General features: G+C 32.8%; 1 protein-coding gene across 37 annotated transcripts in view; it reads left to right on the top strand.

The window, feature by feature from the left end:
* The window catches only part of MAP2 (microtubule associated protein 2), a 352478-nt gene that overhangs the window by 203892 nt on the left and 123013 nt on the right, over nucleotides 1-25573 (top strand). For all 37 annotated transcript variants that reach the window (XM_074298861.1, XM_074298858.1, XM_074298859.1 and 34 more), the window contains one exon: nucleotides 21203-21273. The gene's annotated coding sequence lies outside the window, so the exon portion shown is untranslated. The remainder of the gene's footprint in view (nucleotides 1-21202; nucleotides 21274-25573) is intronic.

The following is a 25573-nucleotide window of genomic DNA, read 5'->3' as shown; positions in this document are numbered from 1 at the left end:
TCTTATCTTTTCAAGAAGGCTTTTCATGTTACCCTTACTGCTAGAGATTATTTTCTGCCCTCTAAGATTATTTTCAAATTATCCTGCATGTATCTTGTTTAGACATAGTTACATTCATTAGTCTCTCTCATTAGACTGTGTCCTCATTAAAGGTAGGGACTCTGTGTGTTTCTTTGTATCCTCTGTGCTTAGTAGTACAGTGTCTTGCACACAATAGATGCTTAAAAATGCTTATTGACTTAATATGAAATCCATAGACTTCGCTGCCATCAACAAGTATTTAGTAAGCATTATCTTATGTGGTAGACACTGTGCCCCTATATAGAGACAAATGAATTTATAAATCAATGAATAACTAGATAAACAGACAAATAAATAAAACAAATAATTAAAAGATGAAGGTCCCTGCTTTAAAAACTTCAAGGGAAACTTTCAGACAGTTCTAATAATGAGGAAGTTGTTCTTTATTCCAATCTTAAATCTGACTCTTTGCACTTCGCATCTATGATTTTCAGTTCTTTCCTCTGGAGTCAAGCAGAGCAGGTCTAATTTTCCACATGAATAGCCATAATGCACTTCAAAAATGGTGGAAGACCACTTCTCATATCTGAGAAGGAAAGACAAAGAGCTGCACATGAATTTGTAAACTCCAGTAGTTGCTCTTGGAAATAACTGTCAAAAACAAAATTACACATTTGTAACAAGCAAAGCACAACATATAGGCATCTTTTTAAAATACAGCTGCTAAGAGAATTCCATAGAGGTAGCAGTTTTGTAGTCTAGAATAACATGAGAACATGAGTTCCAAATCATTAAAATCCAACTGGTATATTTATTATTTTTTAAGCTATCAAGGAAGGAACATACATTCATTTACAACATAATCTTGTATTAAAATTTCTTCCCAGTAGAAAGATATTTTTCTTAAGATATGAGTTGAGTGTACTATATAAATCAAAATTTATTTCCTATGTGTCCTTAATTGCTATGCAAATAATTCAAGAGGTTCTTCAATGGGGGAAAAATAGAATTCTGCGGGTAATCTGCCTTGTGCACTATTACACCTAAACCTATTCAAAAGAATTTAAAACATTTCAAGACACTGACTGTTAGGTAGTTATTTTCTTGGATCTGGAGCTAGAAGAGTTAGGTTAAAATACTGCCTCACATATTTTCCAGCTATGTGCTCATGGGACCGCAAATTTGTCATTGGTAAAAATAGCCATACTTTTTTTCTGTACCACTCTATTTTCTAGGGTGGTGGAGAAAATGTTTTGTAAACATGGAAGTTATGTAGAAATAATAATTATAATTTTAATCCACCCGGACTTTGCATTTCTCCTTCTGTAATAGTAGCATTTTGTATTTGAAAATTTCTAATTGTATCAGAAAGCTTACCATGGGCTTTGAGGAGAACAATGCTTTCTTAAAAATCATTTCATGCTTTTTTTACATGTTAATCTAAAATAAAGAAGGTTATCAATCCTTTTTTGCACTCCCTGACCCTCTCCACCATGACGGACTGAATATTATATTGTAATTGTCATCTGTTTGGTGGTGTATATTGGAGTATAATTATGTGCTATCCTCTCATAGCACTGCATAGGACTGTACTTTTCATCAGACAATCACATCAAGGGAAATTTTAAATAAATAATTGATTGAATAAATATGCAAGTTGTTTTTAAGTGGAAAACTTACAGACTGCAGTTGGTAGGAATTTGAGGAGGAACATAGTAGAGAACAAATGAAGAAAGTGACTCCCAAATATCTTTCTTGGGAAGCATGACTATGTTGTGCACAATGAAAGCTCATTAGAAAAAAAAGTTGCATATGGAAGATCATCAAAAAGATGAGAACATCCTAAGCTTCCATCTGACAAGTGAAAGTCAAATGTTGTAGGATGCTCTCATTTTAAAAAATATCAATTTAAAAAGGATTTATTTAACATTTTAAGGAGAATACTGTTAGTTTCTCCATACTGTAATATTTTCTTGTGCCTATTGCTATAGCTGCCCTTTTATAGGGCCAATGTTTCCAAAATTCTATGGGATAAAAGAAAATCTACAATAATTCAATAGTAATAATAACAACTCTCATTAAGCTGGTGTCTTACTCTTTTCAAAATACTTCCCTCATAGCAACCCTAGGAAGTCATCATATTTAGATATGATTTTCTTACACTTTAGAGATGAAGTAGAACAGAATTTAAGACTCGAACCCAAGTCTTAAGACTCACTTTTACAAGATTATCCCCACTATATAATGTTGTCTTTCATTATGTTCTGCAGTTGCAAATTTCATCTACTGGATGTTAAGTTGAAGAATAGCTATGTTTAATGTTAAGATTATTTCAGTTAATTTTTGTATATGAGCAGCTACTTTTTTTTTTTTTTTGGAGGCTGGGGTTAAGTGATTTGCCCAGGGTCACACAGCTAGTAAGTGTTACGTGTCTGAGATCACATTTGAACTCAGGTCCTCCTGAATTCAAGGCTGGTGCTCTATCCACTGCGCCACCTAGCTGCCCCCATCTATAAAAATTAAGAAGAAAAATGTACCTATTTCAAAAGAAAAATGCTCATGAATTTTTGTCTCTTCTTTCCTTCTCTTCCTTCTTCAACTGACAGATAAATTTTAGTGATGTAGTCTCAGAACAATATATTTCAGTTGGTCTTGCAAATAGCATGGAAGGTGATATAGTGAGAATAATGAAAACCCATTTCTGTCTCTTCCTATCTTTGTACCTTTAGGTATCATATAATCTTTCTGGATCTTAGCTTCCTTATCTGTAAAATGTGGGAGTTAGAAAAATATAACCTAAAGCACTTCCAATTCTAAAACTATGGTCTATTGACTTTTACCCAACCGGGAGTCTCTTTGGCTTTTCTCTTTGTCTCATATCTCCACAAGCTCCCTGCAGAAGGGATGTTGGGTTGCAAAGTTTGTGAGCTCTTACTTGGAATTTCCTGATAACAACACAAATTGCTGGTTAGGGCAGAAGACATGCTTGTAGGATTAATGGGAATCTCAGGGCTAAAAGTTGCAGAGTCCATGGCTGTCAGCTCTTTCTGTTCTTATATATCAATCAACAAATTGCAATAAATATATTGCTAATAAATCTTTTGAGGAATAAATAATACATATTTTCCAAGTTTCCAAACACTCTAAAAGATCATGTCAGACTCACTCATTGACCTGTGGCAATTCAGAAAAGATTCAAAATTAGAAACTTGCCTCTGAGGAAACCCATTGTGTTTGTGAATGTTGGGTGTAGCCAGAGTTTTTAGAATCTAAACAAACAAAATAGAGCAGTATGGGTATCTTTTCCTATATGTCCTTCAGAATGAGATAATCATTAGAGCAGCTGGGGCACTGAGAGCATCATTGACTCACTTGCTGCTCTTAAATCTAGCCTTTAATCTTATTTTTCTGTGTTTTTTATATAAATCAGACACATGTAGCTTAACAATAGAACTTAATTAGACACTAGAAGCTTTATATTAAGGCCTTCTCAGGGAGTAGCAGTGCCTCTGATTTTCTGGGAGCTGGCCATGGTTTTACAGGGTCTGATTTCTATGTGTGTTCCTCTGAGCATATATCTATTTATTCCTCCTCCTTCTAGTGTTCCAACTATTCTTTCTCTCTGTGGTGCCTCTTTGCCTAAATGCAAGCCAATTAAGTAAAATATACTAATACAACACCCTTCTGAAATAAACATGAAGAAAGGGAATTGCATAGCCACCGACAGGATAATAGGAGAGAGGGAAAAGCCTGCTAACATTTGAAAGAGCTCCCCACTCCTAAAGATGCTTCCTTCCATGCTTACTATTTATATGGTAAAGCAAGATGGATCTTTTTATATCAAAGCATCTCTCTGCCAATTCCCTTCTGCCCTTTCTTTAGGGAAATCTCAATGATAGAAGTGCACTTACATGAATATCTCTGTACTTACTGATATAAAAATGTACTTGTGTAGATGTTGTAACAGATGGCCAAGGACACCTGGATGTAATAAAATTAAGGTTAAAAAAAAAAAGTCCTCTATCTTGTTTTTTCTTCTCCCACTCCATCCCTCTAACCAGTATCATTTCTCTTAACTAAAAAAAAATAATTTTTTAAAAGTGAGTAATTGCAAACAATTTTAGTAATGAAATGATGACTCCCACTCTTAGGAAAATAGATTTTGGAAAAATTATATTTGAAGTCAAGACTAGAGAATAAGAAAGGATGTGAGCCAGTTTTCTATTCCCACTGGGCTAATTAAGTTCTCCAGTATGTTCCTCTTTAATACTATGCATAAAAGAGGGGAGGGGAATATGATAGGCTCGAGATAACTGGAGGGTACCCTTGATTGTAAACTCTTAGCAAGAACAAACCCACAAGAATGTATGCGATTTTTATCTTCTAGAGCAGGAGTTCTTAACCTTTTTATGCACCCCTTTAGAAGGCTAGTGAGGTCGTTGGATCTTTTCTCAGAGTATTTTTAAATGCATAAAATGTATAGGATTGCCAAAAAAAATCAATTCATTCAAATAAACATATATGATTATATATGGATCTATATACATATATAAACATGCACACACACACACATATATATACATATATATATACACATATACATGTGCACAAATGTGTATTCGTGCATGGACTCCAGTTTAAGGATCTTGATGTAAGTGGGTTCATCAAAATTTCATTTTACAATATGCCATCAGACAATCATAGCTTGAAATAACTACTCATTAACACAGATTTTTCTCATAAAGTCCTGCCTTGGGCATAGCATCTTGGACAGTCCACATCAGATAGCTATATAATCTGGGTAAAAGTACATGAATGGATTAGGATCTTTAAACTACAACTACAATTCCAATGTCCATACTGACCTTAGAAGTCTGTCTTCTGCTCAGTCAGTTTGTCATAGCCAAAAAGCGTCTCAACATAATCCATGCATGCTGTGGCAGGTAGACAGATGGGAAACAGCAGGTGAGTTTGGATTCATTACAAAATGAGGTTTTTACTAGCATTGCCATGATGTTAAAGACATGGTATGTCCAAAGGACTTAAGAAAGGCATCTGAATGATAAATAAGCTAAAGAGATATATTCAGATGATGAAATTACAGATTAGACCTTTACATTAGATTTCCATGATCCCCTATAATGGAATATAAGTGTTCTATAGGAAATTATAAATATAATAAATAGAGAGAAACATGGAAAGATGGCATGGATGGATGAAAGGACAAGTCATAGAGCCAAAAAAAAGTACATAATTAAAACAATAAATTGAAAGAACAACATCAAAAGGATTGAAAATGAATATTATAAAATTGCAAATATTATTCTTGATCTCAAAAAAGAAATACAAGAAAGTCCCCCTCATCACTTCTATGAAGGGGTGGTGGTAAATATTAGTTTATAATATATAAAATTAAATGGTTCTCCCCCAGAAGTATTTATAAGTGCTGCTAATTTTTCTTCTTTCTCTTTTGAAAAATATTACTATTATAAAGGATATCTCTCTGGGAGGAGAGGAAGAATATAGGGAGAAATCTAAGTGATAGAAAACATTAATAGTTTTTTTAAAGAATTATGTGTTCTTTTGTTGAATTTGCTCTAATATTTTGTGGCTAAACATTGATGTTATTGTAATCTAAGAGACATGTCTCAGTCTCATGCTCCAATAACATTTTAGACTTATCATTCTGTAGCCTTTTTACTAAATGATTTGTCCAAGATGTCCCTAGGGTATGACATATGAGATAATATACATGAAGTGCTTTATTAATTTTTAAATTTTATATAAATTTTTGCTATTTTAAGTAGCAGCAGCAGAATTCCAAGTATCATTTAGGGGAGAGGGAATAGCAATAGAGAATAAATGATTCAACCATGTCATACTGGAGATCTTCATGTATATAACCAGAAATCAGATGAATGAATCATATGTAATCAACTAGCAACAATTAGCTGGCAGTCTCTCCCCTTATTCCCACAGCCACCTCCTATGGGTTTCATGTTGTACTTTTATGATGTCCTTTTGCCTTAAAGACCCTCCCTGACTCCTATCTTACTATTGATTTTTAACTATTTTTAAATGACTAAGGAAGGGGAAAACAGAAGGAGAATTGTATATAGCACAACCAAGTTTAAACCTATAACCTCATTATGGATAATGATGATTCTGAACAACACCTGCTGAAGGAGTTTTAAGAAATGAAGCAGGAATTCAATCCAATCAAACATGCATTTTTATAGTAGATTTTTTCCCATCTGCTATAATCAAAGCACTATAATAAAAAAAAAGTGACAAGTAATTTCTTTTCTCAAGAAACTCACATTATTATTGTCTTCAACAGTATGTAGAAACATGTGCATATAAATATACAGAAATGTATATTGAAGAAGAAGGAACACATATGAGCAAATAGGGGGATCAGGCAGAGTTTCTCCCTACATATTGTTTCTAATTCTATATTAGGAGGAAGTTCTATATGGGGAATTTTAAAAGGCAGAGCTGAAGAAACAGTGAATTCCTGTTCTAATTTGAACAAAGACATAGAGGTGGACTCCTAAGTTTAAGAAATAGAAAGCAGACCATTTTAGGTGGAAGAGTATATGAAGGAGAGTAGTGGATAGGAAAGCTGATAAGAAAGTCAGATTGTAAAAGAATTCAAAAGAAAAACTGAAGGCTATATTTTCTGAGACAAAAAAAAGTTGTTAAAAATATATTAGAAAGATTATTTTCGTTTATTGGAGACCAGATTAAGAATAAAGAGATTTTAAGCAAGATTCTGTGTCTTTAGAAAAATCTTAATTTGATGAGGAGATACTTATGGAATTTTAACATTTTGCAACTTTTAAAAGAGTATAAAAGAAATGTTAATTTGGAATCAGAAAGCACATTAGTACCTATTACCTGAGTGACATTGGGTAAGCATCTTTACCTATATCTCTCTGGACATCAAAATTCTCATTTGTAAAATGAAGGGGGGGGGGGAGGTGGATGAATTGGCTTCAGATATCTCATATAGGTTCACCTCTATATACCTCACTAAAGAAACAGTGGATTGAGGGTACTTAGTTCAGTCTAAGGACTAAAATGAAACAAAACTCCTATCCAAGTCCTGTTCTAATCAGGTTACATTTGACTCCTTCTTCTCATATTTTGTCTATATTGAATTTTTCCTCCATCCTTAAGTGTTTTGTGAGTATATGCCAACAAATGGAAAGCATTTGAGGAGGCTTTGATGGTCAGAAAGTTACTTATGGAGAACTGAGAAAGTTAACTGAAGAAAAATTTTAAAAAGCCACAAACCCTTTTTGTCTTCCTTTCAAAAATCTTTTGAAAGTTTCATTGTCAAAGTCTTGGCTTGCCTCTGTGTGTAGTATTTTCTGCCCCTGGACACTTCCTTTTGGGTAAACTTGGAACAGAAGTTACTAACATCTGGGCATTGGAAAAAGTCTAATGTGGGTGCCTATTAAACTTCTTCTTTCTTACTCTTCTCTTCTGGATTTAGCCTCGTAACCCATCTCTTCTCTGTAACCTCAACATGTTATTACAACCTTTTGGTTTGCTGTTCTTTCATCTGTAAAATAATTAGAATATTATTATTTGTAAGACCCTTTTCAGTTTAGGGAAAAGGAGGCAAGAATAGGAAATGAAACTAAAGCAATTGTCAGACATTCAGGGCTAATGAAAGGGAAGACTACATTTTTAATAATAAGATGCTAGATTTAGAGATGGAAAGAGCTTTAGATGTTGATATATGAGCATTTGGAAGGGAAGCAATGAAAGATAAATTGAGGAAGTAAAATAAACAAAATTAAGTAATTGGCTATGGAATGAATATGTGGGTCAGGAAGTGAGAATACTGGTTGCAAACTTGGGTAAGGAGAAGAATGTGGTTGTCCACAGTAGAAATAAGAAAGTCAGAAGAAGTGTATTTATTTTTTTATAATAATAGCCTTTTATTTTACAAACTACAAGCAAAGATAGTTTTCAACATTTAACCTTGCAAAATTTTGTCTTCCATATTTTTCCTTCCTTCCTCTCCTTCCCCCTCCCCTAAAAAGCAAGTAACCCACAATAGATTAAACATGTACAATTTTCCTAAACATATTTCCTCATTTATCATGCTGCACAAGGAAAATCAGATCAAAAGTGGGGAAAAGGAGAAAGAAAAAAACAGCAAACAAACAAACAAAAATGAAGGTGCAAATAAAATGCTGCAATCCACATTCAGTCTCCATAGTCCTCTCTCTGCATGCAGATGGCTCTTTCCAACACAAGTCTATTGAAATTTCCTTATATCATTTCATTGTTGAAAACAGCCAAATCCATCACAATTGATCATCTCATAATCTTCTTGTTGCTGTGTACAATGTTCTTTTATTCTACCTATTTCATTTAGCATCCATTCATGTAAGTCTTTCCAGGGTTTTCTGAAATCAGCCTACTCATCATTTCTTATAAAACAATATTCCATTACATTCATATACCATAACTTTTATGCAGCCATTCACCAACTGATGGGCATCCACTAATTTTACAGTTCCTTGTCACTACAAAAGAACATGTGAATTCTTTAGGAGAAGTATATTTAGAGAAAAAGAAGAATTGACTTTTTATCTACTTTGGGATATCCATGTAGAAATGTCAAACAGGAAGTTGAAGATGCAGGAAGTGCAGAACTCATGAAAGAGATGAGGGGCTTTGGATTGGGAGCATAAATTTATTTTAAAGAAAAATACAGGGTTGCACCTACCTTACCTATCATCATCTTCTTTCAGCGGTTGTCTTAGGGAGTAGAAGAACAAAGAAAATGACAGTATAAGCAGTTCTACTCAAATACTGGATTCATTCAGCTCTTTTCCTCCCTGACATAGGAAATGTTTGCCCTACTTTCCCTGTTACTGATTTTAAAGAATGGATTGTTACTATTTTCTTGTTGAATGGAGAATCCTGAATTTCACTGAAGATGAAAGGAGTTGCAAAATAGATGTTGTCTTCTGGGCTAAAATGTAATCTTCCCTTCAACATAAGACCTGATGACAGAAGTTGAAGCTAATTCTTTTTCTGGAAAGAAATTCATGTTATTTGCAATTATAGATTGAAAACAATACAGGTATTGGTGTGGCTTTTTTTACAATTAGAAATAAGTGAAAGGACTATCTTATTGATTATAAAAATAAATTCCTTTACAATGAATTGAATGCTTTATGATAAGATACATTTTTGAATAGTTCTCTACTTTTTTCTAAACATAATTCCACATTTATCATGCTGTACAAGGAAAATCAAATAATATTCATTTTAGAAAAGAAATAGTCATCATCACTCTAGGCAACCTTGTATTTGGATTTTTTTCTTTTTAAAGTTTCATTTATATTTCTTTTTTACATGGCAGTTATTTCCCTCATAAACTTTCCCCACTTCAAATATGCCATTGTGATAAAGCATCATCAAAAACCTACTATCTAGAAGAGGAAAACTGATTTTCATCAGCTCTTTTCAGAAATCAAGATTGGTCCTTGCAGTGAATCTTATTTGGGATGCCTTTTAATGTTATTTTTCACTTACCTTTTGACAGGTATTCTGTCTATTGTCTTCTTGCTTCTATTTACTTTCCTGTGACTTACCATATATGCTTTCTGTGGGATTAAGTATGTCATTGCCACAGGTATAATATATGAGCGGGTGTTTGCCTGGATGGTGGAAAGATTTTGGGTAGATTTTGCAAATTTTGACAACTGGTTTTGATAAAATGTTACAAGCACAAAGGTTTTTTGTCTTACAAATCAGAGGCAGAGAAATTCACCAAATTATCAAGTCCATTAAAATTTGATTGAATACCTATGTATAATTTATAAATACTTTGGGAGAATGCAAATAACTACACAAATGTCTCTATACTAAAGGAGTTCATAATCTATTTGGAAAGTACCAGATAAAATAAATCAAATCAATGCATATTCATTGAATGCCTATTCCTTGTATAGTACTCTGCCAGTTGATTTTGCTTACAGCAAACCTCTTAATAATCAATTTATGGGGGATTATTGAACTCCAATGATCTTCAGAAATTATGAGGTATTTTTTCTAGTTCCCAAATAATTGTTCTTATTTTATTTTAAGTATTTTATATATATTATATATATGTGTATATATTATATATTAAAGTATTTTAAGATCTATGAAGTATTTTTCCTCATAACTTTCTTGGAGAGTAAATAATACAAGTATTATCTTCCTATTTTTAAGGTAAAGAAACTGAAATTCCAAGAGTTACACAAGATCACACAACTAGCAAGTTATAGAATGGACTTGGATACTCTGATTTCCAATTCTAATTTGCTTTCCACTTACTAAATATACCAAGGACAATGGTTGAAAGAAAAGATTAGCACAGGGCCAGATTATAGAGAATTAAATGGAGGCCATTGAAAGGTGGCGATCTTATTTTATGTTATGTTATTTTATTTTTATTAGCAGTGATAGAATCAGTGCATTATTTTAGAAAAATCAATCTGGCCCTGGTGTGTAGGTTGTCTGGAGCATCTATGGGATATTGTTTAATATAAGATTTCAAAACTGCATCACATTTATTTTGTTAATGTATAAGCACTAATACTAATGCTTAATATAAAAAAATGGAAACAAAACAGCAGATGGCTGTCAGGTAAGTAGTACCACATTTCCTCTAAACTCCCAGCTTCCCAAAGCTGGCCCTAGACTTATCCTGATTTTTAAATAGATGAAAGCTGAGCAGTTTAAGGGAATACAGAGTTACTGGCACCTGGGCACTTACTGTCTGCTGCCACATGTTCACGGAGTGGCAATGCCAATTTCTACATTAACAATTTATTTTGCTCCTACTTATGAAACCAAAAAGAATCAGCATGTGTTAAGAGGAGAGATGCTGCATTGGCTTATCCAGGGTTTTCAGAACCTATGTCTGAATATTATTATAACCTATAATGTAATTATTAGATATCACTCTGAAATATTATAACAACTCATTTTTAAAAGTATTTTCTTCACAACAAATCTATACCATAAGTAGTATAATTCATTGGTGTAAAGCTCAGATAGAACCAGGTCTCTTGCATAATGACTTAGAAAATAACAAATTAACATTTATTTTGTTGTATGATATTTTTACTTATGTTGTTAAAAATTTGTCAGTTATATTTTAATCTAGTTTGTGTTATACATGAAAGTTTTGTGGGCCTTCGTGTAGACTATATGTGAGAGTTTGAATCCATTGGTGTAATTAATGCTCTTTTTGTGGAGAAAACTGATGTAGTAGGAGAAAGTAAGAGCCTTTTCTAAGAACTCAAAATTTGGAGTCACAAAACATGTATTCAAATACTAGCTCTGATAATTACCTTCTTGGCCCTGGTCTTTGTAATTCAGTTTTCTTAGAATTAGGGTTATTTCCTTGAAATGGAGGAGTTTGACCATATAAACTTTTAGACTCCAAGTTTAAACCATCTAATTAGGACTTAACCAATATTGATTTCCTTTGGAAGAGGTAGACATAAAACTTCCACTAAGTAAGCTTAACTTAATGAGACAGCTCAGCATTGTCTTTCACCCAGACCTTTTCCTCTTATGAACTTCCACATCATTACCCAGGATATTACCATTTTGTCAGTCATCTAGGCTCTCAAACTCAATCTTGACTCCTTGCTCTCTTACCTAAAAAATCTTGTGATTTCTATTTTCACAACATCCTTCATATGTATCTTCTTCTCTCCACTTACAACAGCCTTCTCCCTGATTCTGACTTTCATCACCTATATGTCTATACTATTATAATAGCTTTCTAATTGATTAGACTTTTTTGTTTCTAATTTCTAATTGACTAAAATTTTCTCTTCTCCAGCCAAGTGCCAAAATGATTTTTCTAAAGTTTAAATCTAATTCTATCATTCCAATCCCATTCAAAGATCTCTAGTGAATGATTTGTTACCTGTAGTAACAAATGTATGTTCTTTGGGACTTCTGAAAACTAATCAATCATTTTCTAACTCTTTTCTATTTTTCCAATTTTCATATATTTCTTTCCCCTCCCTAACCTATATTCCTCATTGACCTGTTTCTAATTCCTCTGGCAAGATTTTCCATCTTTCATACCCATGCCTCTTCACTGAGGAATTTAATTAATGTTTCTCATGAATCACCTTTGTTGTCCATGATAACCAAGACCTCTTATCATCTAATTGGAGCTTCAGTGGGAATATTTATTTCATGGATGCACAAGATGGTTTATACTTCTTCAATTCAAGCTACTTCCTTCAATCTTATCAAGGTGCCATGTATGTAGACCCATCATCCTTAGTTATTGTTAGGGATCATCTCTTCCTCAAATCATTTTGTGTTAAGCTATAAATGCTCTATATTTACTTACCTAGAATAGAAGTTTCTTGAAGACAAAGAAAGGGCATTATTGCTCTGGTTTAGATTGTTGTTGTTTTGTCTTTGTATCTCTGACACCTAACATAATACCTTAGAATCAATAAGAATTCTATAAAGTCTGTTTGGTTGGTTTTGCATTCTAGCCATTGTCCATTCAAATATTTTAAAATATATTTCAAATAATTTTCTGGCCAAGTCAGAATTCTTTTTAAAAGAAATATTGTTTTTTTCAAAAAAGTCTCATGAAAGGGGAAAAAAGATTTTGATCTGGATTGTTTCATAATAAAAACATAAATAAATGACAGAAGGAATAGATTAATAAATAAAAAAGAGCTTTAGTTTTCTATGTTTTTTTTTTCTTGGCCACAAATGGGTAGTGGTAACAACTGCTGAAATGAAAATGTCATAGAGAGATGGAAGTCATTCAGTAACACGTTAGAGTAAATGAATGTGCACTGGCAGCCATCCTGCTACTTCAAAGATTGGCTGGATAATGGATATTTTCCCAACAATATTAGTAATTCATTCCCCAGTAGCAGAAATGCTGTGATTATGGACATAAGCACACTGAATCATACCCTCTATTTGATGATAGTAGGGATATGCTACAAAGGAGCCCTTGTGAATTTGAGACCAAACTGAATAGAACAGTGATTGTAATTAATCAATTAAGATTAGCTCTCAGAAGCAAAACCCAGGATTCCAGCTACTTGAAACATTTCAGTTGGGGGTCCCCTGACAAAGTGGTAGAACACATTTAAGAAAGCTTAACTCTATAAACATGTTATGTGTAGCACCCGAATGAAGCAAGAGTTTGTTGTTAAAATTCATTTGCTAAAACAATGGGCTCCTTTATCCTAGGAGGGAGCCTTTCTGGGATTAGATTTCAAAGGTAGTTTGGTGAGATCCATTCTTATAGTATTGTCAGGTGAATTTTATATCAACATTTGTTCCCATTTCAAGCAGGGAATTTACTGAACAAACCTAGAGAGAGAAATTGGGCATCTGTGGTTTCATATCTTAATTTATTCCCCAAAATAACACCCGATTTCTCTGTTTTTTCAGACAAAGCAAAAGCAAAGATAGATATATTTTTTTTAAATAAGCAGGAAAATTATATTTTGACAAAAGGTTTCCTAAACAATGAAGCAACATCAATACTCTAAACATATTTGCATAAAATGACTTAGCATCCATATTCTTTTTTTTTTACTTTTTTATTTTTAAAACATGCATGATTAATTTTTCAACATTGACCCTTGCACAGCTTTTTTAGGACAAGAGTAGAAGCCTTAGCTTCTTAGGGTGAGAAGCTATCTAGTAGTAAAAGAGTCTGTCTGGTGCACCTGGCTGAGTACTGTAGTCACCATGTTGTGACATATTTTGGCAATAGCAATTTAATCATCTTACAAGGTAAAGCTTTTTTTTTTATTAATTTTATAACTATAACATTTTTTGACAGTACATATGCATAGATAATTTTTTTTACATTATCCCTTGTACTCCCTTCTGTTCCAAATTTTTCCCCTCCTACCCTCCACCCCGTCCCCTAGATGGCAGGCATTCCCACACATATTAAATATCTTATAGTATATCCTAGGTACAATATATATGTGCAGAACCGAATTTTGTTGTTGTTGTTGTTGCAAAGGAAGAATTGTATTCGGAAGCTAAAAATAATCTGGGAAGAAAAACAAAAAGAAATGCTCACAGTTTACACTCATTTCCCAGTGTTCCTTTTCTGGGTGTAGCTGATTCTGTCCATCATTGATCAATTGGAATCAAGGTAAAGCTTCTTAAACTTTTTCCGCTTGTGACCCCTTTTTGTCCAAGAAAATTTTATGTGATATTGGTTATATAGGAATATTAAATAGGATTATAAAGCAGACATTTATTGATAATAACTCATAATTTAAGACTCCTACATTCAGAGAATGAAGGGATGTATTGGGAATTTTTTCTGAATACTATGATTTCCTCTAAGAGTGGCTATTTTCAATAAATCATTTATGTCAGATTGTTTTTTGACCATTTATCTTTCCTTAGAGGTCAAAAATACCCTTTCATTTGAATTACTTTTTAAATGCCTCCTGAGAAATAGGGCTTTATCACTAGTGATCAGAGATATGCAAATTAAGACAACTCTGAGGTACTACTACACATCTCTCAGATTGGCTAAGATGACAGAAAAAGATACTGACAAATGTTGGAAAGTATGTGGGAAAACTGGGACACTACTTTGCTGGTGGAACTGTAAATGGATCCAGCCATTCTGCTGAGCAATTTGGAATTATTTCAAAAAGTTATCAAACTGTGCATACCTTTTGATCCAGCAATGTTTCTATTAGGTCTATAAGCTAAAAATATATTAAAGGAAGGAAAGAGACCCACATGTGCAAAAATGTTTGTGGCAGCCCTTTTCGTAGTGGCAAGAAACTGGAAACTGAGTGGATGCCCATCAACTGGGAAATGGCTGAATAAGTTATGGTGTATGAATGTTACAAAATATTATTGTTCTCTAAGAAATGATCAACAGGATGATTTCAGAGAGGATGATTTCAGAGTCCAAGAGACTTACATGAACTGATGCTAAGTGAAGTGAGCAGAACCAGGAGATCATTGTTCAATATCAATAATGTATGACGATCAATTCTGATGAATGTGAATTTTTCCAAAATGAGATGATTGATACAAGTTCCAATGATCTTATGACAAAAAGAGCCATCTACACCCAAAGAGAGAACTGTGGGAATTGAATGTGGATCACAAAATAACATTCTCACTCCTTTTTGTTGTTATTTTCTTGCATTTTGTTTTTTTTTTACTCGTTTACTTTCCTTTTAATCTGATTTTTCTTATGCAGCAAGAGAATTGTGTAAATATGTTTACACATGTTGGATTTAACATATATTTTAACATATATAGCATATATTGGATTGCTTGCCATCTAGGAGAGAGGGTGGGGAGGAGGGGAAAATCTGAAACACAAAGCTGTGCAAGGGTCAATGTTGAAAAATTAATCATGCATGTTTTAAAAATAAAAAAGTAAAAAAAAAAGAATATGGATGCTAAGTCATTTTATGCAAATATGTTTAGAGTATTGATGTTGCTTCATTGTTTAGGAAACCTTTTGTCAAAATATAATTTTCCTGCTTATTTTAAAAAAATATATCTATCTTTGCTTTTGCTTTGTCTGAAAAAACAGAGAAATCGGGTGTTATTTTGGGGACTAAATTAAGATATGAAACCACAGATGCCCAATTTCTCTTTCTAGGTTTATTCAGTAAATTCCCTGCTTGAAATGGGAACAAATGCTGAAGCATGCAGTAATTGGAGAGCCTATTTAATCCCCAATTAATATAAAATAACTTTTTAAAGCTGGGAAAGTAATAGAAAATTATATATTTTTTTAAATTTAGATAATGATATTTCTATTTTAGTTCTATTATTTGATCAGTTTTACCAACTTCAATGAATGTATGTGCACAACACATTCACATTTACCAAGAATCAAAGATGAAACTCAATATAAAAAAAATTTTGACTTAATGAAGAATTGACAGAATGAATGAATAAAATATTGATAAAAACATTTGCTTAGTTCTTCTATATCAGGCACTGTGCTAAGGGCTGACAATACAAATTTTATAAAAAACTAAAACAGTCCCTGTCTTAAGGAGCTTACATTCCAAAAAGAAGAAAATAGTACATGTAGGGAAATGGTGAGGAAAAAATAAGAAATGATTTATTATAGCTATTTTTCCTTACAGTTATTCAATTAACAAATATTTATTGAGGTGTACTGTGACCATGACCCTGCTAACTGAGGGGAATAAAAAATGTGATTCCATTTTTACTCTTCAAAAATGCAATACAGAATATTATCATATAGGTACAAAATAGAATCAGATTTATTACAGGTCAAATAATATATTCCTTGTTAGAAAGGGAATGAAGCAGTTGGATTTTGGAGGGAGGGGGGAAGTAACACCACTATCAGCCTAAATTGGTTAAGGTGTTAGGATTATCAACATCATTACTTTAAACTGGTGTGTGTGTCTGTGTGTGTATTATATATATATATATATATATATATATATATATATATATATATATATATATATATATATATATATATATATATATATATATAAAACAATGGTTAGTTGTAATAAAGAGATAACTTAGGCATACTGTTCATTTCTGTTTTTTCTTCTTGAAGATATATTACTCCAACCAATGTTATCTTCTGAGTTGCAATAATCCAAAAAAATTTTAATGATATTTCTTTTTTTTGTAAATTTGTATTAAATTGTAACCAATTAAAGATAGGTTACTAAAATGAATCAAGATTCTTTAAGAATCAGTGAAAAAATTCAAAGAAGATAGTTTAGCTATAGCAGATCTCAAGCTTCTATATAAAGTAGTAATTATTAATCTAATACTAAGAAACAGAGTGATGGATCATTAGTGGTTTACATTATAGTAAATGACAATAATAATCTAGTATATGATAAATACAAAGATCTGGGTTTTCAAAAAAACTCATTATTTCACAAAAACTGCTGGAAAAAATTGGAAAACAGTATGGTGGGAACTAGTATAGACCAATATCTCACACTACATACTGAAATAAGATAAAAATGGGTACACGATTTACATATAAGTAATGATACTGTAAGTGAATTAAGAGATCATGGAATAGTTTTTTGTTTTTTTTTTTTTGTTGTTGTTGTTTTTTTTGCCTGATTTAGGAAGAATTTAGGACCAAAGAAGATATAGAGAACATTCTAAAATGTAAAAGAGATAATTTTGGTCATATAAAATTTTAAAGTTTTCACACAAATAAAACCAATTCAATCAAAATTATAAAGAAAGCAGAAAACTTGGGTGGGGGAAGTGCAACAAGTACCTCTAATAAAAGTCTCATCTTTCAAAAATATATAGAACTGAATCAAATTTATAAAAAAAAAATACAAGTCATTTCCCAACTGATATCAAAGGATATGAAAGTCTAAGGAAATGAACAGACAATTTTCAGACAAAGAAATCAAAGCTCTCTATAGTCATTTTTCACTTTTTCATTTTTTCATTTGTCTTCCTGTACAAAAATGACTAATATAGAAATGTTTCATATAATTACATATCTATGACCTATATCTGATTACCATTTCAGGAAAGAGAAAAGAGAAAGAGGGAAAGATAGAATTTAAAACTCAAAACATTTTTTTTAAAATTGGGAGGGAAAACAGTACTCTCAGGGGGTCTTTTAAAATGTTAGATATTTAATAGGTTTAGTTGTGTCCACTATGTTGATCAATCCAAAAAGCCAGAGAAAACTTAATTAGGTTGTTTAAAAATTCCATTGCATCCCGTGGTGTGGTAAAATCAATACAACCTGGGTGAGAACTGCCATTGGGTAGCACTTATTTCATCCAATTAATTATTATATTAGGTAAAATATTAGTTTTTGGAAAAGAGAGCTTATAAGACTGACCAATCACTTGCTCTTTATTAGACAATCATGTTTTTAAAGTACATTCTCCTTGATATAATATTTCTAAAGCATAAATCATAGGAGCAAAGGCTGAAAGGCATTGTCAATTAAGTAAGCAAGCTGTCACAATGACATCGAAATAATATGTAATTAAATATATTATAGTGTTTGTTTTAGACAATACGTTTCCTACTCATAGGATCTCATTTCTGTCTACAATTGTTGAAAAGTACAAGTTAGAGGATTGTTGATTATTTTATTATGGAAAAAAAAGAAAAAATGGTAAAATCTAATTAAGTGAAATTTTAGGAGTAAGCTCAAACGCTAAAACCAAGTTAGAGAAGGAGAGTTATTCAGAACCATGGAATTAGAATAAAAGTTTTATTTTGTAATGATCCTTCAAAGACCATATATAATGGATAGAGAAGTTTAAAGTTGCTGACTCTTCCAAAAAGAAAAATTCTGGATCATATAGTAGAAAGAACACCAAACTTGGAAACAGAAAAGTTGTGTTCAAATCCAGGCTAAATCCCTTACCAGCATGTGACATTGAACAAATAACTTCCTTTCCAACTGGGCCTTTTGTTGCTATGGTTCTATCCTTTCAGTCATGTGACCCCATTTGGGGTTTTCTTGGCAAAGATTAGAGTAGTTTGCTATTCCTTCTTCAGCCCATTTTACACATGAAGAATAGAAGCAAAGAGGATGAAGTGACTTGGCCACGGTTAAGTAAGTGTCCAAGGCCAGATTTGAACTCAGGAAGATGAGCATTCCTGTCCCCCTTTTTTCTCTCCTGTGCCCCTAGTAGCCCTGGTTCTCTAGGCATCTATAAAACAAGATGATCTGTAAGATTTCTTTCTACTCTTACTATTCCATTAGTTTATGTTCACTTTCCAGGAGGGGTGAAGAGAGACCAAAAGGCAAATTCTGAATAAGCCAAGGAATAAACCAATGGTTTTGTGAGGATAATATAGTCAACTTCTACCATAATCATGGGGTTGAAGGCGCACATTAGACTTAATAATATGTGTTTAAGATATTTCCAGGGCCTTTCTCAAATTGTCTAAACTGTCTGAACAAAGGAATAATACTCATGAGTCTACTAAATCCTTAAAATGAAAGCATAACATAATCATAAGACACAGACTACAATGAGATCTGACTATTCCAATAGAGACCATGTCCAAAGAATTCAATTCAAAAAGCATTTATTAAGTATCTTCTACATGTGGAATTCTGTATAAACATTGGGAATACAAAGATAGATATGACATTTAGTAGCTAATGAACAAATGGGGTACATAAAAGAGAGTATGTATTAAATTCAGAGGTAAAAACTGTAATGCTGGAGAAACTGAGGCAAGACAGAGATTAGAGGATTTTAATATTTTAATAGTGTGGAAAGTTGGATTAGTGAAGCTATATTAGCCAACTGGCTTGGATGGAACTCCTCTCAAAGTGGCCAGCAATGAGTGGGTAATTCCAGAGACTTTTATAGGGCTTCAGCAATCAGGGAAACAAAGACAAGGAGGGGAGGGAGGGCAGAGCACTGGTAGAGTGGAAATTCCAGGAAAGACCATAACTTTTTAATTCATACGGGTTGGGGGTGAAGAAGGAAGATGATAAATTCTGATAAGTTGGGAGTGAAGAAGCTAGGAGATAGGAAGTCTGGGCCCAGGAGATGTCCAAGCATTTGAGATAAGCCATCTGGAGTTTTATGACTCTTTGGAATGTGAGAGTGGCCAGAGCTCGGCAGCCTTAATTATCTCAGTTCTAATGGCCAGTAAGAAGAGGTTGTCACCAGGGAAACTGAGGCATAACAAAAACCAAGTGTAATTCTCTAAGAAACTGAAGGACAGAGAGATCACCTACTTTGGAGCAGGTCTAAACATTTTAGGGAATTATTCTTAAAGGAGTTTGTTTTTGAGTTAAGCCTTGAAAAAAGGGAAGAATTTCAATAAAGATGGAGAAGTAATATACTATAAGCATGGGAGTGGCAGGGACAAAGGCATGGAGATAGAAGAGGCTAGGATAAAAATACAGGATGAATAAAAGTCTGGCTAAACTTGAACCCAGAGCACATAAAGTGTAGTAGTATGAAATAAGCTTAAGAAGATATGTGGATGTGAAAATATATTAACCATGATTGTACATATATAACCCATAATAGATTCTTTGTTGCCTTATGGAGTGGGAAGGGAAAAGATGGAGAGAGGGATAAATATTTGGAACTCAAAATCTTACAAAAATAAATATTGAAAACTATCTTTACATGTAACTGGGAAAAATAAAGTACTATTAAGTGAAAAAGAAAAGAAAAATAAAAAAAAAAAGAAGATACAACCTGGAATGCCAAAATTAGGAGATTATTTTTCTACCAAGATCATTTAGTTTGTAAATCACATTTAAGAGTAGAGTTACACTCCCAGTTGATCAATGATGGACAGAAATAACTACACCCAGAGAAGGAACACTGGGAAGTGAATGTAAATTGTTAGCACTACTGTCTATCTACCCAGGTTACTTATACCTTTGGAATCTAATACTTAATGTGCAACAACAATGGTATTTACACACATATATTGTATATAGGTTATATTGTAACACATGTAAAATGTATGGGATTGCCTGTCATCGGGGGGAGGGAGTGGAGGGAGGGGGGGATAATTTGGAAAAATGAATACAAGGGATAATATTATAAAAAAATTTACTCATGTATATATACTGTGGGAAAAAATTCTAAATAAAAAAAAGAGTAGAGTTAAAATTCAGTTGATTTAGTCGTTTAGAGTATTTTGAATGAACATTTGAACGTTCCAGCTAATTGTTTAGCATTATAAAATTATCTTCTTGTAATGATTATATGTAGTGTAATGATTGACAAAGCTTGCTTACAAAAACACCAAAGGAAAAGGTGGTGCTTTGTGTTAATTTCTTGACATAATCCAAAGTATCATTTCAGTTTTTTCACCTAAATGGTTGACTAATGGAACTTTTTAAGTAGCAGGATAAAAAAAAGGAATAATAGCATGTAAGATACTCCTGCTACACTATGGCTTTGGCTTCAGGTGCCTTATAAAACTTTTCATTAATTTCATTAGTTTTTAGTCACATTTCCTAAATAGAGGAATTGCAATTTTAAAAGTGTCTCTTTTCATTCCCTTTTTACTATTTGCCTGAGTACATTTATTTTCTCTTGTTTTTTTCTCTCTTATTAAAATGTGCCTTGTATAAAATACTTAGAAGAAATCTTTAACATTTTTATCTCTTTCTTTGTAGAAATCCAGATCATCTTACTGGCCCTCTAAGAAGAGGACATCCCAGCCTTGCTTCTTTACTAGCTTAACTTGGTAAGACCCTTTCTGTTTCTTTCTATTACTATATGATTATTGCGGGATTCTGAGGGCAGGGATCTCATTACTAAACTGGCTTTCCTTGTGGAAAAAAATTCTACCAGCTGTTTCAGATAGAAAAATATAATTATGAACTGTAAAATACCAACACTCGTATTGGCTTATAGTGTACCAAAATTGCATTTAACTGTAAGTAACTGGTTGAATTTAATGTAGTAATAATAATATGGAATACTAATTTTGCAGATTGGTATGACATATAATATTGTCATAATTAATTTTTTGAAATATCTCTGAGGCACACAGTAATTATGACATTGTGAAAATTCAAAATGTTTGTACTATGTTCTTTTTCTTGTTGGAGAGCAGAATGTCACTTTTTTTTTTATTAATTTAGATCTAAGCTCTCAGGATTTTATGGAAAATGTAGTTCAACCTTCTTGTTTTAAGAGTTGACAAAGTGAAACTCAGAGAAGGAAAATAATTTGCCTCTGATCAAACAGCTAATTAGTGACAGAACTAGAACTAAACCTTTTTCAACTAATCTATTGATTATTTTTATCAAGTATTTAATGAGTTTCAGTATGGAATTAATCCTGAGCCCATTGGAGAACAGTCTCAGATCTTCTATCAATTGCAAAGGATTCTCAGTTCAGTCCTAAAGGCAAAATATTCCTATTATTACTTCTAGGATAAAATATAAACTTTTTATGTTTGACTCATAAGCTTTTACAACTTGACCCCAATCTATCCTTCCCAACTTCATCCACAACTGATCACTCTTCACTCTCCACTTCACTATCCATCCAAACTGCTTTTTTCTCATTTCTTTACACCAGGTATTCTAATTCACTGGCTTTCCATTGGCCAAAGATGTACTCCCTCATCACCTCTTTGTATTTAACTACTTTGCATGTAGTTTTTCTCTTTATTATTCATTCTGCAAATACACATTCTGTGTTAGGTCCTTGGAGATTGCAATTTCAAATAATATAGTCCCATCCCTCAAGGCATTTACATTCTATTATAAAGGAAAATGTTCAGAGTCAGCATGATCATGTCTCCTCTTATATGCATTGCTTCCCTCAACTAAGTGCTTTTCAATTCTCCACCACCAACCCTGAACATTTTTTACTCCATGAAATTAAGCAATCCAATTAAAATATCCTTTCCATTTTTCTTTTCATAGAACAATTCACTGCACTCAGTGCTCTAACTAGCTACCTACCATTATCTCAAGTGTCTCTAACACCTATCTCTCTGACCATTCAAACAACAAAGCCTCAGAGTTCTTTATTTCCTTAGTTTATTAAATTCCATATCACTCTATTTCCACCCCTTTTCTAGATAATGATAACATAAATTTCACTATTATTTAAGCTACTTTCTTACCAAGATTTTAAAATCTGAAATATCTATCTCTAACTATAGTAATATATTTTTCATCTTTGTCAAGCCTTTTATCCTACAAAGCAGTCTCTTTGTTTTTATGAGAACTCTAAGCTCTCAATTCTTGTTTATTCTCCTATTCTAACACTTCTGTATTCACAAGCCAAACATTCAGACTTGACCCCATGGTTAGCCAATTCAATAACACCTTATTCTTGAATCTCTCCATCCCTTTGATGATAGTTTTTATTTTGGGGCTTTTCATTAATCCATAGACCTATTGATTTCTCACCATTTCTTGATTCTAGATGTCTATTCTTTGGGTTGATTGGAGGTGGGAGGGGGAAGTCTCTCAAATAAATTAACCTTAATTAATTGATTAAATGATTCATGAGATCTAATCTCATGTAAGCTCTGGCTGCTTCCTGATATTTTTCCTTTTCTGACTCATCTCTTTTCAGCTTTCAGTTTCATCAGGTTCACAACATCATTCCCACCTTTTTTTTTGAACTGGCTTCCCCATGAGAAAAGTATAGCTCTTTAATAGGAGCTCCCAATTCCACTTCCCCATTCCATGACATTTTTGAATAGCCTTGTAGGTTTTTTTTTCCCTTCATTTACTCCTGTCCCAAGAGGAGTTGGCTCTTCTTGCCAACACTCCCTTTATTCTATTCTCTCCCTTAGAGTTATCTTTGCTTGAACAGTCATTTTATTTCTCCTGCATGTCTTCACTCTTTCCCTTTCCACTGATTCCTTCCTTTTTGGTTTCCATTCTTAGGTATCTGCTATTTGAAAAAAGTTATTTCCTCTATCTTTTTGGCATCTCCAGAAACCTTCCCATGGCTCTCTTTTATTCATTTTTGAATTTCTGGAAAGAGCATTTTGAAGTTGTATGTAGGTACCACACTCCTTGTCATCATTGCTCCATTGAAAGTGCTGCCATTAGTCACCAATGTCCTTCTAGACACCAAATTGAACCTTCTTTGACTGTTCACCATCATTTCCTCAGCCATTCTTCTACCATCTGTCCTTGAAGCTACAATCCCATAAGTCTCTACCTATCTCACTTCCTGGGCTATTTCTTTGATTATTGTTCATTCACCAATCCCCTAAATTTAGGCAGTACCTATGATGTTCTTGCATCTCTTTTTTCATTTTACTCCTTTCTTGAGCAGATTCATCCATTCCTATGATTTTAGCTGTCACTTCTCAGAAAAAGAAACCCACATTTTACTTCTATCATAAGATGTTCACTAGGAGATGCAACATGGTACATGTAGTACCATAAGAAACACATGGACTGGGAAGCAATTCTAGTTCTAGCTTTTTCTTTAACTTGCTATGTGACCATAAACAATTCATTTGGCCTCTTGTTCTCAGTTTCTTTTAGTTAAAACTAGAAAATCAAATTGTGTGATCTCTAATATCTTTCAGATCTGAAACCTTATCATTCAATAATCTTTAAATCTGTCTCATTAGCAACTATCATTCTCCCTCCTAAACTCCAGAACTGTATTTATTTTGGAGGAGGTAAGTGGGATTAAGTAATTTGCTCAGGGTTACACACAGTAGTATCTGAAGTTGGATTTGAATTCAAGTTCTCCTGAAGGTGTCCCCAGAACCAAATTTATGGATTATAACAGCAGCAATAGCAATAACAACAATAATAACTAACATTTATATGGCTATAAGTTTTTTGAAATACTACATATATTATATATATATAATATGTGTATGCATATGTGTGTATCTGTATATACAGAAACATACATATATACATATTTTATACTAGATCTTCATAACTATTCTATTATTAACATATTATCTTCATTTACCAAATGATGAAACTCCTGTCCACTTATGAGGCAGTATTTGAACTCATATATTTATGAATGTAGTCACTCTATTCAATATACTACCTAGATGCATACTACATATTTTTATATTGGTGTACAGTTGCCACTTCAAATGCCCCATATCCAAAATCAAACTCATCATAATCTCTTCCCCCTCATTAAAAAACAAAATGAAAATCTGCTTCTTCTTCCCTGCAACATTTCTATTTCTGCCATTTATATATAAAATCATTCTCCAAAATACCAAGTTTGAAGTATGACTTTCAAGAGATTCTGAACTCACAGTAACAATATATATTAACTTTCCCAAATTAATCCCATACTAATTTACTTCAAATACTCATTTTTCTTTAGGCAAACTAGACCCCCAAATAGGCCCCCTCATTTTTCTGCATGCACATTTTCCCTTGTCCTGTCACTTGTGGTATACTAGATAAGATCAGGAAGATATGGGATGAAACCCTGCTATTTATGATAAAGTCACTGAACCTGTCTGGGCCTCATCTTACTCATCTGTAAAAGGGGAATAATAATTCTTAATTGGTTATTGTGAGATTCCTGAATAAATGTATAGAGAATTTGCAAAAGTTTCTATTCTACAAAATATTAGCTTTTCATATTACTTTTCAAGAGTATGTCTTCCTTCTAAGCCCAGCTCAACTACTAACTATTATGTAAACAAGTTATTTGGAACTTATATGGTAATCAGGAATCTCTACAATGGTTAATATAATTCATAGAGCCAGGGTCAGATTCACCATATAATCTAAACACAACAAAGAAAGAACAAAGAATCTAAAAGCCAATAATTTCATAGATTTGAAACAGGAAAGAAACTCAAAGTTTCATTCAGTACAACTCTTCATTTTACAGATGTAGAGGTGAAGTCATTGTTACCTTATTCTTATGGCTTCCTATCAGAACATTAATTTTATATGATTTTGTATTATGATTAGCAATAAAAATCTTCATCTTCTCTTACTTCCTAAATTGTAAGAATGCTGCAGACAGTGATAGTTCTTTGTATTTACATTCAGGCTTACAGCCTTGTT

This window comes from Sminthopsis crassicaudata, chromosome 3 (genome assembly GCF_048593235.1).
Source record: "Sminthopsis crassicaudata isolate SCR6 chromosome 3, ASM4859323v1, whole genome shotgun sequence".
Classification (NCBI taxonomy): domain Eukaryota; kingdom Metazoa; phylum Chordata; class Mammalia; order Dasyuromorphia; family Dasyuridae; genus Sminthopsis; species Sminthopsis crassicaudata.
Note: the sequence above shows the minus strand (reverse complement) of the source record. Positions and strands in the feature narration are given on the sequence as shown.